Raw genomic sequence first — 15,367 nt, 5'->3', positions numbered from 1 at the left:
ATTCTGAGGGTCTCTGACCCATCTGTACCAAGGGGCAGTGTGGAACAATAGAACTGGCCAGGCAGTGAGTTGGTCAGTCCTGCATTTGATTGCTGGCTCAGCCACGTCATCTTCAAATTTTCCCTAGTCCTAGCAAAACAAGCTCTGCTCCACCCACTCACGATCTTGGCTGACTGAAAAACAAAAATCCACAGGTAACCTACGAACCTCGTTTTGTTTTAGAGTTTCAGCCTCTTTACACTAAAACGAAGCAAGCACAAAATGGCTGATGTGAACTTTTTAAGTCTGAATTTTCTTTCTCATCCTGTTTTCTTTACTTCTCTCTTTGTAGGTGCTTATGATCACTAACAAGCCCCTAAAACCAGAAGCAGGAAGAAGGCAAGAGATCTGGGCAGAAGAGCCTCGGGAAAGTCTGCAACACAAACATCAGCTTCTACAAAACCTGGACAGCTTAAAACATGAGACAGAGTTAAGGACCATACTGGCCTGGTTTGCCTGACCTATGATTAGCATGTTCTTTTTCACAAGGCCACAGGGTGAGTTCTATAGAGAACTGGTTATGATGAAGGCAGGGCCTTGGCATCAGTCAGATCTGGGTTCAAACTCCTGGCTCTGCAATTAATTCACCCCAAGGCCTTAGTCAAGTTACTTAATCTTGGGTTTGAGCCTTCGTCATTTCATTAAAATGGGATAGTAACTAACACTGTGGGGTTGCTATGAGAATCAAAAATAATATATCTAAAGAATGTTTATAGCCCTGGCTGGCGTAGCTCAGTGGATTGAGCGCAGGCCTGCAAACCAGACAATCGCGGTTCGATTCCCAGTCAGGGTACATGCCTGGGTTGCAGGCCAGTTCCTTGCAGGCTAACTACCAGCATGGGACACACAAAAGGCAACCATACATTGATGTTTCTCTCCCTCTCTCCTTCCCCTCTAAAATAAATAAATAAATAAATAAATAAAATCTTTTAAAAAAAGAAAGAAAACTCTAAAAAAAAAAAAGAATGTTTATAATAAGAGCTACTGCTGATACATACAGTGTCTCATTTAAACTTTAAAACCACCCTAACAAGGGAGCTATTACTGCCCCCATTTTTAAAGATGAGGTCACTGACATTCAGACTGACTGATGGGCCCCTACAACCCAGGTGGTGAGTGTTGGACCTAAGGGTGGAACACGGGCTTGTCTGCCCCCGAGGTTGGGTTCTCGGTGCCATTCCAGCGCTCGGTGCACTGCGTGTGAAAAGAAAGGGTGGCCCCAGCGAAGGCCTTCATGAGCCCTACTCACAGCAACACTGGGATGAGCACATCTGTTCCCATTTCACAGGTCAGAAAGCTGGGGTGCAGCTAGTTTAGGCTGTTAGAGCTCAATAAAAAGCCCCTATCTTTTAGAGACATATACTTCAGTATATTTATAAATAAAATTATCTGATGTCTGGCATATGCTTCAAAATACTGTAGGGCTGAGGCAGAGGTGGGGGGTGGGATAAGCAATGAGACAAAACAAGGTCAGGCTGGCCAGATGTTGAAGCTGAGCCACGGGCACAGAGAAGTTTGCCACACTGTTTTCCTTATTCTTGTTTATGTTTAAAACTTTGCATAATACAAAGCAAAAACAAAAAATACCACCTTATCTCCTGTAGAATGCATAAGGTGAAGTGGGTCTCAAACTGAGGTGTGTTCTGTCCCCAACTTCTGAGTCCCCTCCAACCCACTGCAATCACTGAGTGAAGGTATCCCTCCTCCTGCCCTGCCTCACCACACAGTCTGGCCCTGGCCCAGCCCTGCCTGGGGACTGGTAACAATGCAGAGCCAGAAGTTCTGCTCATCCAAGCTGGAGGCAGCAAGGCAGTCTGTGCCAAGCGTCCCCTGGTGGCATCCCAGGCTGCTGGAGGATGCATGGGAAGGGAGCACCTGCTGCCTGCAGCAGCTAGGACAGGCCTTAGGGAGGAAACAGGACTTGGGTAAGAAGAGGGTGTGAAGGACTGGAAGGAGGACACAGGAGTTAAGAAAGAGATAAGGGGGGGAGGAGCGGTGCGTGCAGGTGCACCAATCTGGCTACAGAGGCTGAGCTCCGCCTCCTCAGCTCTCTTTGGGGGTGTCACTGCAACCCCGACTGGTGTGGCTTCCACCAGTCTCCCTCCCGAAACCTTCCATTTGCCCTGCCTAGCATGACCTTCCCCAAACAGAACTCTGATCACATCTTCCCCCTGTGCATGAAAAACCTCCCTGAGCTCCCCAATTAACTCTAGGTACGCTCAGGGTCACTGTAACAAACCGGCCTCACACTCAGGGTGACTGTGACAAACAAGCCCTCACTGCCACCTTCTCCCTTGCCAGGTTCCCACACGGATACCCAAAGCCTGCAGTCTAGCTGCCTCACACACCTGGGTACCTTTTCTCTAATGGTCTCTCAGCACACCCCTGCCTCCCAATAAAGTCCTGTAGGATGAGCTCAGACATCACCTGCTCACTCTGCCCCAGCATAGCACGCCCCGCCTCTGTTGCCAGGATACCTGCGTGCCACGCTTGTTTGTGGGCCCGCTTCTTGATGAGCATGGGGCTTCTGAGGCAGGAGAGGCCATCTCTTACCGTTCCCTGTCAACATGACAGGTGATCGACACCAGGTGTCTATTATCACTATTGGTGACTTAAAAAACGTAGCCCCTTTGCAAATACCAAACGTAGACAGGCAGGAACACAGCAGCTACTGGGAGAGGCTACACCATGACTGGACGGATGAGTAAGGGCAGCGGGGCACTGAGTGCATTCGCTCCTGGCTCGGCTAAGGCCGCCTCACTGCAGTGCCCTTCAGGTGTCTGAAAGGCCCATGGCTGCAGGGAGCTTATTTAGTGCCTTAAAATGCTGTAATAGTTTCCCTCCCAAAGGTTCCAGAACATAGAAAATGATGATGACAGTGTGATGTGCCCATTACCTCCATGGCTACAAACCTAAATAATATTTATGATCATGGGATAAGAGATGTGGTATCTTAGAAGCAAAGAAAGGTCACAAAAGAACATCTGGGGCCAACACACCAATTTACATTTGACTTCGAATAAAATCAATGTCTCTTACAAGGAGGGGTGAAAAGCTGAACACAAGCACGATGCCTCACAGGAAACTGAGGAGCCTTCTGGCAGGGTAATGAGAGACAGCACCCAGGACCCACAGCCCTCTCAGGAAAAGGGCACTTGTGCTCTCCATACTAAATTCCCAGTAACAAGGTATAACGGGGGAAAACAAATGCCCCCAGAGATTCTGCAGCGCTGCAAACAGAGGAACACTTGACAGGGCTAGTGCTAGAGGAGCTGGCCTCCTGCTCCATTTTTCAGGGGCCTGCTGCTCCTGCAGTTCCCCACACCTCGCTTCTGACATTACAGCAGATGCAGCACTCCTCCGCTGCCACCCCACACTAATCCTTCATCCTCAGCAGCCAATGGAAACTCGGGCCTTCCCATTAATCATGGCCGTTAGCACCAAAATAGCTCATCTGACCTTTGCAAATACCAAACCGTGGATTTAAAGCAGAAGCTGGCAAAAGGTAATGCATTAGTCTTTAGCTTCCCTTTCAAAGGTGATTTTGTCAGTAGCCAAGAAACAGACAGCCTCGAGGACCAACATGGTTAAAAACTGGGGAGAAGCACTCAGATTGCAAGTGCGGTAGCCACCAGGGTTTCAATACATACACACACATTCCTTGATGAATTTTTTAACATGTATTGAAAATATATATGGTTCAGAAATCTCTCGTCATTGCATTGAAAACAATGTCAGAGTGGGAACAAGAAATTTTTGTAGGGCATACGTACGCACATAGGCACAAACAAGGGTTTCAACACCTGACCCAGCTGGGCTCCATCAGACAACAGACAGAACTGCCTCAACCACAGCCGGGCTACAGGCGCGCAGACAGACCCCTTCTGAGACCAGCATTAGGGCACACCCAACTCACTGTTAAGCCTCATCACATATATCCCCATTTTCTATTTATAGGCCTTTAAATCTTAAATCAGTGGTTCATATTTTAGGAGAAGTGACCCTTTAATATTTCATGGAGACTTTCTTTGCCTGGCTTTCGTTTAGTACTACCCAAAACTAGATCCCAAGTGATCAACATGAAATGCAGGGCTCTGGGGTTTTTCCACTTAAAAAAAGTAATTACAGAAAACTTGAGGAACAGAAAAAAAAAGAAGAAAAAGAAAAGCCACTTATATAAGCTTACTACCATCCTAATTAAAATTTTAGTAACAACTTTATTGAGATACAATTCACATAAAATAAATCCACCATTCTGAGGTGCACAAGTTCACAGAGTTGGGTGACCACATGGTCTCATTCCAGAAAATTTCAGCACTCCCAAAACAAACCCCGCATCCACTAGCGCTCACTTCCCATCCCCCTCGTTCCAGGCCCAAACCACTGATCTGCCTTCTCTATGCATAAACTGGCCTATCCCGGGTATTTCATTTAAATGGAATCATACAGTATGTGGCCTTTCGTGTCTGGCTTCTTTTACTTGCCACCATGTTTTCATGTAATTCAACTTTTATTCCCACTTTGTTAGGTTTCCTTTCCATCTTGATTTTTATACATTTAAAGAATAATCCTTTGGCCCTGGCTGGTGTGGCTCAGTGGACTGAGGGCTGGCCTGTGAACCAAAGGGTCATCAGTTCGATTCCCAGTCAGGGCACAGGTTGCAGGCCATGTCGCCAGTAAGGGGCGTGCAAGAGGCAACCACATATCGGTGTTTCTCTCTCTCTCTTCCCTCTCCCTCCCCCTCTCTAAAAATAAGTAAAAAAATATATTTTAATTTTTTTTAAAAAAGAGAATAATCCTTTCCTCACTTTGTAAGTCTCACTTGAGTTTTGCTGAACAATGTGTTATCAACCCTTAGCTGTGGGGCCAGGAGCTGAAGGAGGCCTGTATTGCTCTCTAAATATGAGTCTATCGCATTGGTCTAATTTTAACAGAAAGTGCCTTGCAGTTAGAAAAATACTGAGGAGCAGCACCACCAGCCCTCAGGATAACCACACAAAGCACTAGATACAATGCGGCACAGGAACGGTGAAGAACACAAGGACACCAAGGTAAAGAAGGCAAGCTGCCTCCAGTGAGCTCTCTGTTTTGCAAATGGTATGAACTAAACTATGTGTGCTCCAGCCCCCCCGCCCCCGACAAATTCCTATGTCAAATGTGACTGTGTTTGGAGATGGGCTCTTTGAAAGAGAGATGAAGTTAAAATGAGCCGGTTAGAGTGGGCCCTCATCCAATCTGGCTGGTGTCCTTATAAAAGGGCATCTGGACACTACAAAGAGACTCCAGGATGTGTGTGAATGGAGTGAGACCAACTCAGGGCACAGCAAGAAGGTGGCCTTCTGCAAGCCAAGGAGAGCCCTCGAAAGAGAAACCAAACCTGCTGACCCCTCGATCTTGGACTTCCGGCATCCAGAACTGTGAGAAAAGGAATTCTGTTGTTTAAGCCATTCAGTGTGTAGTCCTTTGTTATAGCAGCCCCAGCAAACATCTCATTTAATGTCTCATGATTTAGCTCATAAACATGCTTTAAAAAGTAGGGCTGTTATCCCCATTTACCATGAGAAAGCTGAGGCTCAAACATGTTAATGGAGCTGGGAGTGAAACTAAAGTTAGTGATTTCAAAACTTTCGTTCTTTCCAGAAAGTACACATCTTGAAATGTGTTTTTAACCTTTCTATACCATGGGGTGGGGGGAGGTGGGGATAGTAGACTATTGAAACAAACAAAAATTTTTGTTATAATTTTAAAAAGCCAGTATGTAGTCTTCCCAGAAGACACCTTCCAAATTCAAAATTCATTAATTTCAGAAATATTTTTGAGGTAGGAACAAAAACATATAGTCAAGTGCCTTACATGCATTATCTACTTTGAGCTAAGGGATATGTAGTGGTCATAACTGAGGAAACTGAGGCTTGAGGCATTCAGTGCCTGTATCAGAGCACTGCACAGTATCTGTTCTTCATTCAGTTCCCCAGTCTAACAGTTGCACTCTGAAAGGCCGGCCAAGCTACATTCTATATTCATGGAGCTATCCGGATACCAAGATGAATGCACCCTAGCCCCTATCTTGGAGGGGACGCTCTGCCCAACCAAGAAAGGCAAGAGCTCTCCAGAGAGCTCTGAGCAAATCAGAAAAGAGGCCCCTTACTCAGAGAAGCAGCAGCACCAGAGCACCACCTGCTCGGCAGTCCTGCAGCTCTCCCCACAGTCCACCCCGGAGCCCTGGGGAGAGCTGGGCTCTGTTCCCTCCAGACGGAAGCCAGCCTGACCATGAGACATGGGCCTGCCTACTCGGGGGAGGGGTTGGGACACAGACCCAGGCTTGTTCACAGTGCGTAATAGGCAAAGTCAGAAAGGGACAGTGCCAAGCGGGGGTCAAAAACCCAGAAGGGTCACATGAGGAGCAGACTGCCCCAAAGACCAAGTGAATGGGGAGCTTGAGCCAGAACGTCAAAGCAGGTGGAAGCCAAGAGACGTCATGGCCTTGGGGCACTTACAGAGGACCTAGCTTTAACAGTGTTGGGGACCTCTCACTGGGGCTTCATGCCATTTCTCACACAGGTGCCTTCTACCCCAGACAGCGGCTCTTGCCATCTGCCACTCAGAGTCCCCACACCTGCCTCTTCACAGGACAAGGTGCTGCTCTAGAATGGGGAGTGGTAGCTGTTGATTGCCTGCCAAAGGACCCAGCTCCCCAGCAACACCGCTGAGCATCTCACGTTGCCAGACAAGGGCTTGGTGCAGGAAACAGCTGAGGCTTCACCTCTGACAGGAGTCTACCCCAGCCCCCAGGGGCTCCTGAGATGGAAGTACAAGTACAAAGCGTCTCTTCCCACAGCTCAGTCTCCAGGATAAACATACACACCTACTCTAATCTATACCAGGATGACAATATGGAGAAAGTCTCCAGGGTACTCTGCCAGGACACTCAGAGTGAGGACGACAGTGGCTCTGTGATCAGAGGACATGCCTTGAGAGACTGTGGCATCTGAGCCCACCATTGCTAGAAGAGCAGACAGTGAGCTACCTAAGCAAGAGAAGAGGAGGAGGGTGCCCTGGTGGTGAAGGCAAGGGCCAGAAAGGGCACCCTTGGGTGAAGGCAAGGGTGCCCCAGAAAGGGTGAAGGCAAGGGCCTTCCACTACACAGGCCCAGAGGCAGGGGTGCATGGAAGCTGCAAGAGCACTCCCCAAAGCATGCACCCTGAGCCACCAGTCCACCTCGGCTCCAGGTGGGCCAGGGAAGCTCAGTAACACTGGGTCAGCTGTCAGAGGCTCTCCCACTTCTTCCCCAGTTCAGCCATTCCAGCACTATGAATGTTCTCTACTCTAACAAGGACAAGGGCTAGGGCCCTGGGTAGGCAACAGGATTCAGCTAAAATAACCTTGTTTTGGTTTCACTACATTTATTATTTTTAAGTTACTTTGGACTAATGCCAAGTGACACTGCTTTTCAATTTATAATAGTGATAAAAGAACTTTAAAAGTAAGTTTGCCCAACTAAAAAAGGTGAGTCCATATAAAGAGACTATCTCCTAAATAACAGCATGGTGGTTGGTAGATACTCCAAAATCATGAAGGTGGTGCCCCCATCCCACACCAGTGCAGCCCGGACCACACAGGTCAGAGGAGACACCAAGTGGATCGAACACCTACTCCTCAGCTTTCACTTCACCTTCTGGCTGGCCAGGATTGCAGTCTTTGCCACTGGACTCTGATGCCATCAGACTTTGCTATGGCCCTGATTCAACTTTCAGACCAAGAGCATCTCCAAGCAAGCAAATGATCAATCATTCTAGCTTCTGCACAGGAGCTGATATTCGGATTGGAGCCAGCCCTGCCCGTGACATGACATGGGTGGGTTTGCTGGGCTGCTGTGACTGTGCTGGAGTCCCAGTGCATGCTGGGATTCGTTGTCTTCCTCTTGCTGATATTTGTCCTTAAAATAGCTGTGGCCACCTGGGGATATTCCCACAAATATGAGGTGATTAAGGAACTCCAGGAATTTTACACAAACACCTACTTCAAGCTGAAATCCAAGAATGAGCCCCAGCGGGAAATGCTAAAAGCCATCCACTATACGCTGACTTGCTATGGCACAGCTAGGGGAGTGAATAATTCATCTCCGCCATCTGCCCCCAGAAGGATATCCTCTCCAGCATCTCACTGAGGCCCTGCTCTGAAGCCATCAGAGAGGTCTTCTGCAACAAACTGCACAGTCCTGGTGCAGTGGGCATCAGGACCGCCACGGTGATGCTATTTGGTACAGTCCCCAGCAGGATCCCAAGCTGTGCTCTCACAGGAACTGAGAGATGGTCCAGGCTGCCCTTAACTCCCGGGCAGGGAAGCTCACTCCTGGAGATTGTTATTTTCCTGGGGTTTTGTTTTTGTGCTTTTTTCTTTTTTACTACTAACTTAAGTATTCATTCTCCATTTCTAAACAAAAAAAAGTTTTCTCTGTCTTTTTAATGCCATATTCAATACTGAGAGTTGAGGGACTGGGGGATTTGTTTTATAATTTTTGGTTGTTTTTGCTTATTATGCTGATTAGAAATTCTACAATGAAAGGTACTATATTTGCTAGACTCTACAAAAAAAGATATTGTACATAAGATAATTTTTTGTCTTTAAAATTTTTAAAAGGTCATCTAATTTAATCAGATTATAACTTGTATTGAAGGCAATTTGATATAAATACATAAAGATTAGGACAATTTTTTAAAAGATTTTATTTATTTTTAGAGAGAGGAAGGGAGGGAGAAAGAAAGGGAGAAAAACATCAGTGTATGGCTGCCTCTCACATGCCTCCCACCGGGGACCTGGCCTGCAACCCACACATATGCCCTGACTGGGAATTGAACTGGTCAGCCTTTGGTTTGGAGGCCAGCACTCAATCTACTGAACCACACCAGCCAGGGCAAATGATGACAATTTTTTTTAAAAATCCAGAGGGTAGTTCCCAGAAGTGAATGGAAACAGCGATATTTGGACAACCAAGCCAGAGCCTAGGTATTCAGGGAAGGGAAGGAGGAGAAACTGCGATTTCTTCTTACAGGCAGCCAATGGGCCGAGGAGGTCCACCAGGAAGCAGCACTAGTTCATTTTCACCTCTCCAAGGAGGATCTTGGGCATGACATTTCAGGGATTCATTTGGATCCAACCTATGAGCAGGAGCAGTGGCTTTAACCTGGGGAAAACATCAGTTCAAGTCTTGGCTCTGCCACTTTCTCTCTGGGAGGTCTCTGGCATGTGACTCAGCCTCGCTACAAACCAGGGTAAATAATACCACTACCTAAGCCCTGGCTGGCGTAGCTCAGTGGATTGAGCTCGGGCCTGTGAACCACACAATCGCGGTTCGATTCCCAGTCAGGGCACATGCCTGGGTTGCAGGCCAGTTCCCAGCGGGGGAATCATGAGAGGCAACCATACATTGATACTTCTCTCTTTCTCTCCTTCCCTTCCCCACTAAAGATAAGATAAATAAATAAAATCTTAAAAAATAATAATAATACCACTACCTGCTGGTGTTGCCAGGGTTGCCAGGGGAGTGAGCAGAAACCTTCAATAAATGGCAGTTCTCCCCTCACCTACTCCCTTTCCAGCTCTCTGACTGGAACGAATCTAAAATCTGGTGTCTGAGAATGTGCATCAGATTTGGGAGGACCAAATTTTACTCCTCTGTTCTGACCCTAAGTAAAGGATGTGCAAAACTCCCAATTTCAGTCTATCTCACTGGGTTAGAGACAAGGAGGGAGATCCTGTAGATTCTCAAGACTAACAAGTCGCCCACTAGCATGCAGGGAGTGTGACTTTGAACATCAAGGTTACTACTCTTGGACAGCAATAGAAAGCTATGGTTCCCTCACAACTAGCAGGCAGACAGGGAAAAGAAAAGATACTTCATATGAGGGTCAACTGGGAAATGGTGACCCAAGGGTCCTTAGGAAAAAAGCCGTCAACAAGAGGAACGGATCCTGGCTAGCTGGTACAGAGTGGGGAGGCTGAGGCTGCAGGAGAAACTGCACCTCCACAGCTCCGCCAGTGGGAACTGTCCCTCCGCCTCCCATGGACATGGTGCTCAGGAAGGCAGCAAGCCTGAGGCAGTGTGTTTAATCAACAGGACTTGGAGACGGTTTTCCATCAGGGGCGTAGACCACCAACAACTAAATGCCCTTTCCCTCTTCAGATGTGCATAAATGTAAAGATAGCTAGGTACTCCTGGGATTTGTTAGTGCAAGTCCAATGCAGTACCCCCTTTTAGAAGTCAATTTGGCAGTCTCTATAAAAGTTTTAAATGCTCCTACAGTCTGACCCAGGTTTTCACTTCTAGGATTCTAAACCATAGGAAATGTGTAATTGTACCAACAGCATCATTCGTAAGGAAAAAAACATACTGCCTTCCAGTAAGACAGCGGCTATGTAATTGTTGTCCACTCTATGGAATGCTATGCACAGTGAGCCAGATTGAAATATGCTGCCATGAAAGATCTCTAAAATATACAGACTTGTATGACAAAAGAAAGCTGTAACATGAAACCTACAGTAGGATCCAGTTATACAAAAGGAACTTCATGGAACAAGGACCACACACTAGGCAGCTGCTGGGCCTACCTCTGGGGAGCCAAGCTTGGGTGGGAACGTGGGGACTGGCACTTCATACAAAATACAGTCCCGTATAGCCTGCTTTTTTTAATCCTCACCTGAGGACATGCTTATTGATTTTAGAGAGAGGGGAAGGGAGGAGAAGAGAGAGGAAGAAAAACATAGATGTAAGAGAAACATCGATCTGTTGCCTCTCACATGCACCCTGAAAGGGAGCTGAACCCATGACCTTCTACTGTACTGGACAACGCTCTACCCAGTGACCCGCACTGGCTAGGCCTGTATCGTCTAGTTTTTTAAAACAATACATACATCTGTTACTTTCACTTTACATACTTTTTGTATAACTTTAAAATAAGAATGGGTATAGCATTGTGGACAAAAAAGGGGCCACACACTAAACCTGACAAGCTCAGGGGAGGCTTGAGGCAGGTCTTACCAACTCGAGACCTCAAACCTTCCAGCAGGTCCTGGCAGGTAGCCACGTCCTAGTGCAGCACTTTTCTCTAACAAAGGCCATTCTTCACCTTAACTGAGCCTGTCCTCCTTTTTTTTTCCCTGCACCTAGGCTAACTTATCCAACAACATACCTTTGGAATATTAAAGTAATTTCCTTTCCCTGCACCTGCAACCCTCAAAGCACAACCTCTGAACCAGATCAGAGGTCACAAATCTCTTCACTGTTATTATCATGTTAACTGTTCACTGTAAACTGTCCTACACCCACCAGTATGCAATAAGTGGATGTCTATTCCTTTCACTTTTATCCAATCACAGAGGCTCCCCGCTTTGCTTTCTCCTGCCTCCCTAATCTATCAGCAACAGATTTCATAAAACCCCCGTATGCCTCCTCCTTTGATTGTAATGTACAAAATAGGGAGCAGAACAGCCATTCTCTGGAGCATTTTCTCAATCCACTGAGGTTTTGCTTCCCAGCAATGACAACTGTCATCAGTTTGGCTCAAATAAACTCATAAAAATTCTTACAGGTTTGGACATTTCTCACATTGACAGCACACACCCATTCACTGAAAGGTAAATGACCAAAGAATTGTCACAAAGGATGAAGAGAAGGCAGCCTCTGGGGTAAAGGAACCCTGGAAAGTGAAGATTTGAATGTCCACCCTCTGTGGGAAGGCCCCTTAACTACCCCAAGGTGCTACATCCTCCTCCGTCACCTACAAGAAGGCTGGAAGAGTGTGTGCACCTTTCTCCAAGGCAGCCTTCTGACCACTACAATGGAACTTCTGGGAGGCCATGCTCAAAATGCTGGTACTCTAGCCTTTACCCACTTCCATCCTACCCCTAAGTGGAGCTCTGAAGCACCTACATTTCATACCCTTCTCTCTAAATCTATCCAGTTTGTTTTTTTAATATATTTTATTGATTATGCTATTAATTGTCCCACTCCCCCCCTTCATTCCCTTGCACCCTGCACACCCTCTCCCACCCACATTTCCCCCTCTAGTTCACGTCCATTTGTCACAAGTTCTTTAACTTCTACAGTACCCATACTTTTCTTGCCCTCCCCGTCTATTTTTTACCTACCATCTATGCTACTTATTCTCTGTACCTTTTCCCCCTCTCCTCCTCCCACTCTCCTGATGGTAACCCTCCATGTGATCTCCATTTCTGTGGTTCTGTTCCTGTTCTAGGTGTTTGCTTTGTTTGTTTGTTTTTTTTGTTTTAGGTGTGGCTGTTAGTAATTTTGAGTTTGCTGTACCTTTTACTATACAAGTTTTTTATCTTCTTTTTTTTTAGATAAGTCCCTTTAACATTTTATAAAATAAGGGGTTGGCGATGATGAACTCTTTTAACTTGACCTTATCTGAGAAGCACTTTATCTGCCCTTTCATTCTAAATGAAACCTTTGCTGGAGACAGCATCTTGGATGTAGGTCCTTGCCTTTCATTACTTGGAATACTTCTTTCCAGCCCCGTCTTGCCTGCAAGGTCTCTTTTGAGAAATTAGCTGACAGTCTGATGGGAACTCCTCTGTAAGTTACTGTCTCTTTATCTCTTTTTTTTAAATTTTATTTTATTGATTATACCATTACAGTTGTTCTATTCCCCCCTTCATTCCCCTCCACCCTGCACACCCCCTCCCCCACCATTCCCCCCTTTAGTTTATGACCACGTCTCAAGTTCTTTAGATTCTATATTTCCCATACTATTCCTGCCCTCCCCTCTGTCTATTTTCTACCTACCATATATGCTACTTATTTTCTTATCTTCTCCCCCTTCTCCTCCTCCCACTCCCCTGTTGCTAACCCTCCATGTGATTTCCATTTCTATGGTTCCACTCCTGATCTAGCTGTCCTCTTGGTTTGCTTTTGTTTTAGGTGTGGTTGTTAATGACTGTGAGTTTGCTGTCCTTTCACTGTTCATATTTTTATCTCCTTTTTCTTAGATAAGTCCTTCTAACACTTCATATAATAAGGGCTTGGCGATGATGAACTCCTTGAATTTGATCTTATCTGAGAAGCACTTTATCTGCCCTTCCATTCTAAATGAAAGCTTTGCTGGATAAAGCAGTCTTGGCTGTAGGTCCTTGGATTTCATGACTTGGAATACTTCTTTCCAGCCCCTTCTGCCTGCAAGGTCTCTTTTGAGAAATCCACTTACAGTCTGATGGGAACTCCTTTGTAGGTGACTGTCCCCTTATCTCTTGCTGCTTCTAGAATTCTCTCCTTCATTTTAGTCTTGGCTAATGTAATTATGATGTGCCTTGGTGTGTTCCTTCTTGGGTCCACCTTCTTTGGGACCCTCTGAGCTTCCTGGACTTCCTGGAAGTCCATTTTCTTTGCCAGACTGGGGAAGTTCTCCTTTATTATTTGTTCAAATAAGTTTTCTACTTGTTGCTCTTCCTCTTCCCCTTCTGGTACCCCTATAATCCGGATGTTGGAACATTTAAAGATGTCCTGGAGGTTCCTAAGCCTCTCCTCATTTTTTTGAATTCTCATTTCTTCATTCTTTTCTAGTTGGATGTTTCGTTCTTCCTTCTGGTCTACTCCCTTGATTTGAGTCCCAGTTTCCTTTCCATCACTATTGGTTTCCTGTGCATTTCCCTTCATTTCAATCAGTTTAGCCTTCATATGTTCCTCTAATTTGTGGCTAAAATCAACCAATTCTGTGAGCATCCTGATCACCAGTGTTTTGAACTGTGCATCTGAGAGATTGGCTATTTCTTGGTCACTTAGCATTATTGGCTCTGGGGCTTTGAGTCCTTGAGCCATGTTTTGGACTGTTCGTGCCTGTTCCGTAGCAGGATCAGAGCCCTAGGTCTTCACCAGAGCAGGGCAACTAAGTCGCTGGGTTGTGACGCTGTATGTGGAGGCAGGGTTAGAAGGGGCAATGGAGGTCCCCTTGGCTGCTTCCAGCCGCTGCGGCCTGCACGGTCTGTCTCACTGATCGCTCCTTTGCTGGTTTATCTGCTCCCGAATGTGTGACTGCGGTCAGCCTGATGCTTTGCACCCTCACTGGGTCCGCCTGTTGCTACCCCACACCTGGGATCTGTCCACGGCCACCTGGGCGCCTGGGTTGGGGGATCCTTCCTGCCCAACCCCACTCCGCCCCTGGCTCTGCCCCTCTTACTGGTCCGGTTGAATGGTTTGTTGTTGTCAGACTTCTGTATAGTTCAATTTTCTGTGTTTTGGCTGCGTTTTTGTTTACTAAAACTTTGTTTTCTTTAAACTTGGTTGTCGGATAAGGCGCAGTGTTTCCACCTACACCTCCATCTTGGCTGGAAGTCCCCCTTGGGTTATTTCTTAAACAGGAGTATACATTTTATGAAGTTCAATGACAAACTGTTCCCTGACAAAAAAGGGCCACACACTAAACCTGATAATCTTGGGGGAGGCCTGTGTGGCAGCCTTATTACCTCAGACCTAAAGTAACCACAAAGGATGGTCTGAAATTAAAACTTGGTAACTAAAAGCAGTTTATGGCAGGTAGCCATGTCCTAGGGTAGAATCTCCCTCATAAAATTCAATCTTTATCTTAACTGAGCCTATTGTCTTTCTGCATCTATGACAACATACCTTTGGAATGTCAAAGTCGTTTCTTTTTTCCAGACCTCTTGAAACAGGTACCACACCAGAGTGAAGACCACAAATCCCCTGATTGTTACTGAGTTCATTGTTCACTGCTATCTATCCTGTACCTATGTTTGCAAAAGAAGTATGTATCTACTGAAAGGACAAAGCCAGTGCCATTAGCTTTTGTGGCACCCTTGGGTGAGCAAGCCTATGACCCTGTTAAACATGACTGCCATTTTACTCTTCTGAACTTATGTCCCCGGGACTGGAAAACTACTGGAAAAGCAAGAACAGAATGTGACTTACTGACCCCCACAGCCACATGCAAAAGATAACACTGGAGCAAACTGCAGCTTACACAAAACCAGCAAACTTCCTGTGTTGCAACACCCCTAACAACCCAGGGGCCATACAACAGCAAACTCCGACCCTTTATAATACAGTAAAAGCTCAAAACCTCAACCCCTCAGGGCAGGTGTAATTCTTCACACCTGGCCACTTTCCTCTCTTGCAATGTGAATAAATAAAACCTTGCTCTCTGCATTTCACTCTCACTGTGAAATCTTTCATAGCTCCCATCAGTGGCCACCCTAACATTTTGGTGGCCTGTATGGGGACATTCTCTATTTCTCTCTTCTCCACCTCCTGAGACTTGCAACCAGGGGAGCAGGGGGCAGCAGAAGGTCATCCCAG

The 15,367-nt window shown here is 46.3% G+C and overlaps 1 protein-coding gene and 1 pseudogene across 12 annotated transcripts in view; one reads left to right on the top strand and one right to left on the bottom strand.

Annotated features, from left to right (window-relative positions):
- TOM1L2 (target of myb1 like 2 membrane trafficking protein) overlaps nucleotides 1–15,367 on the bottom strand; it is a 119,830-nt gene that overhangs the window by 81,778 nt on the left and 22,685 nt on the right. The window lies entirely within an intron of this gene.
- LOC119002706 (CD9 antigen-like) lies at nucleotides 7,372–8,517 on the top strand (annotated as a pseudogene).

This window comes from Sturnira hondurensis, unplaced genomic scaffold (assembly GCF_014824575.4).
Source record: "Sturnira hondurensis isolate 20B ecotype Veracruz unplaced genomic scaffold, ASM1482457v3 Scaffold0018097, whole genome shotgun sequence".
In the NCBI taxonomy this organism is placed as follows: Eukaryota; Metazoa; Chordata; class Mammalia; order Chiroptera; family Phyllostomidae; genus Sturnira; species Sturnira hondurensis.
Note: the sequence above shows the minus strand (reverse complement) of the source record. Positions and strands in the feature narration are given on the sequence as shown.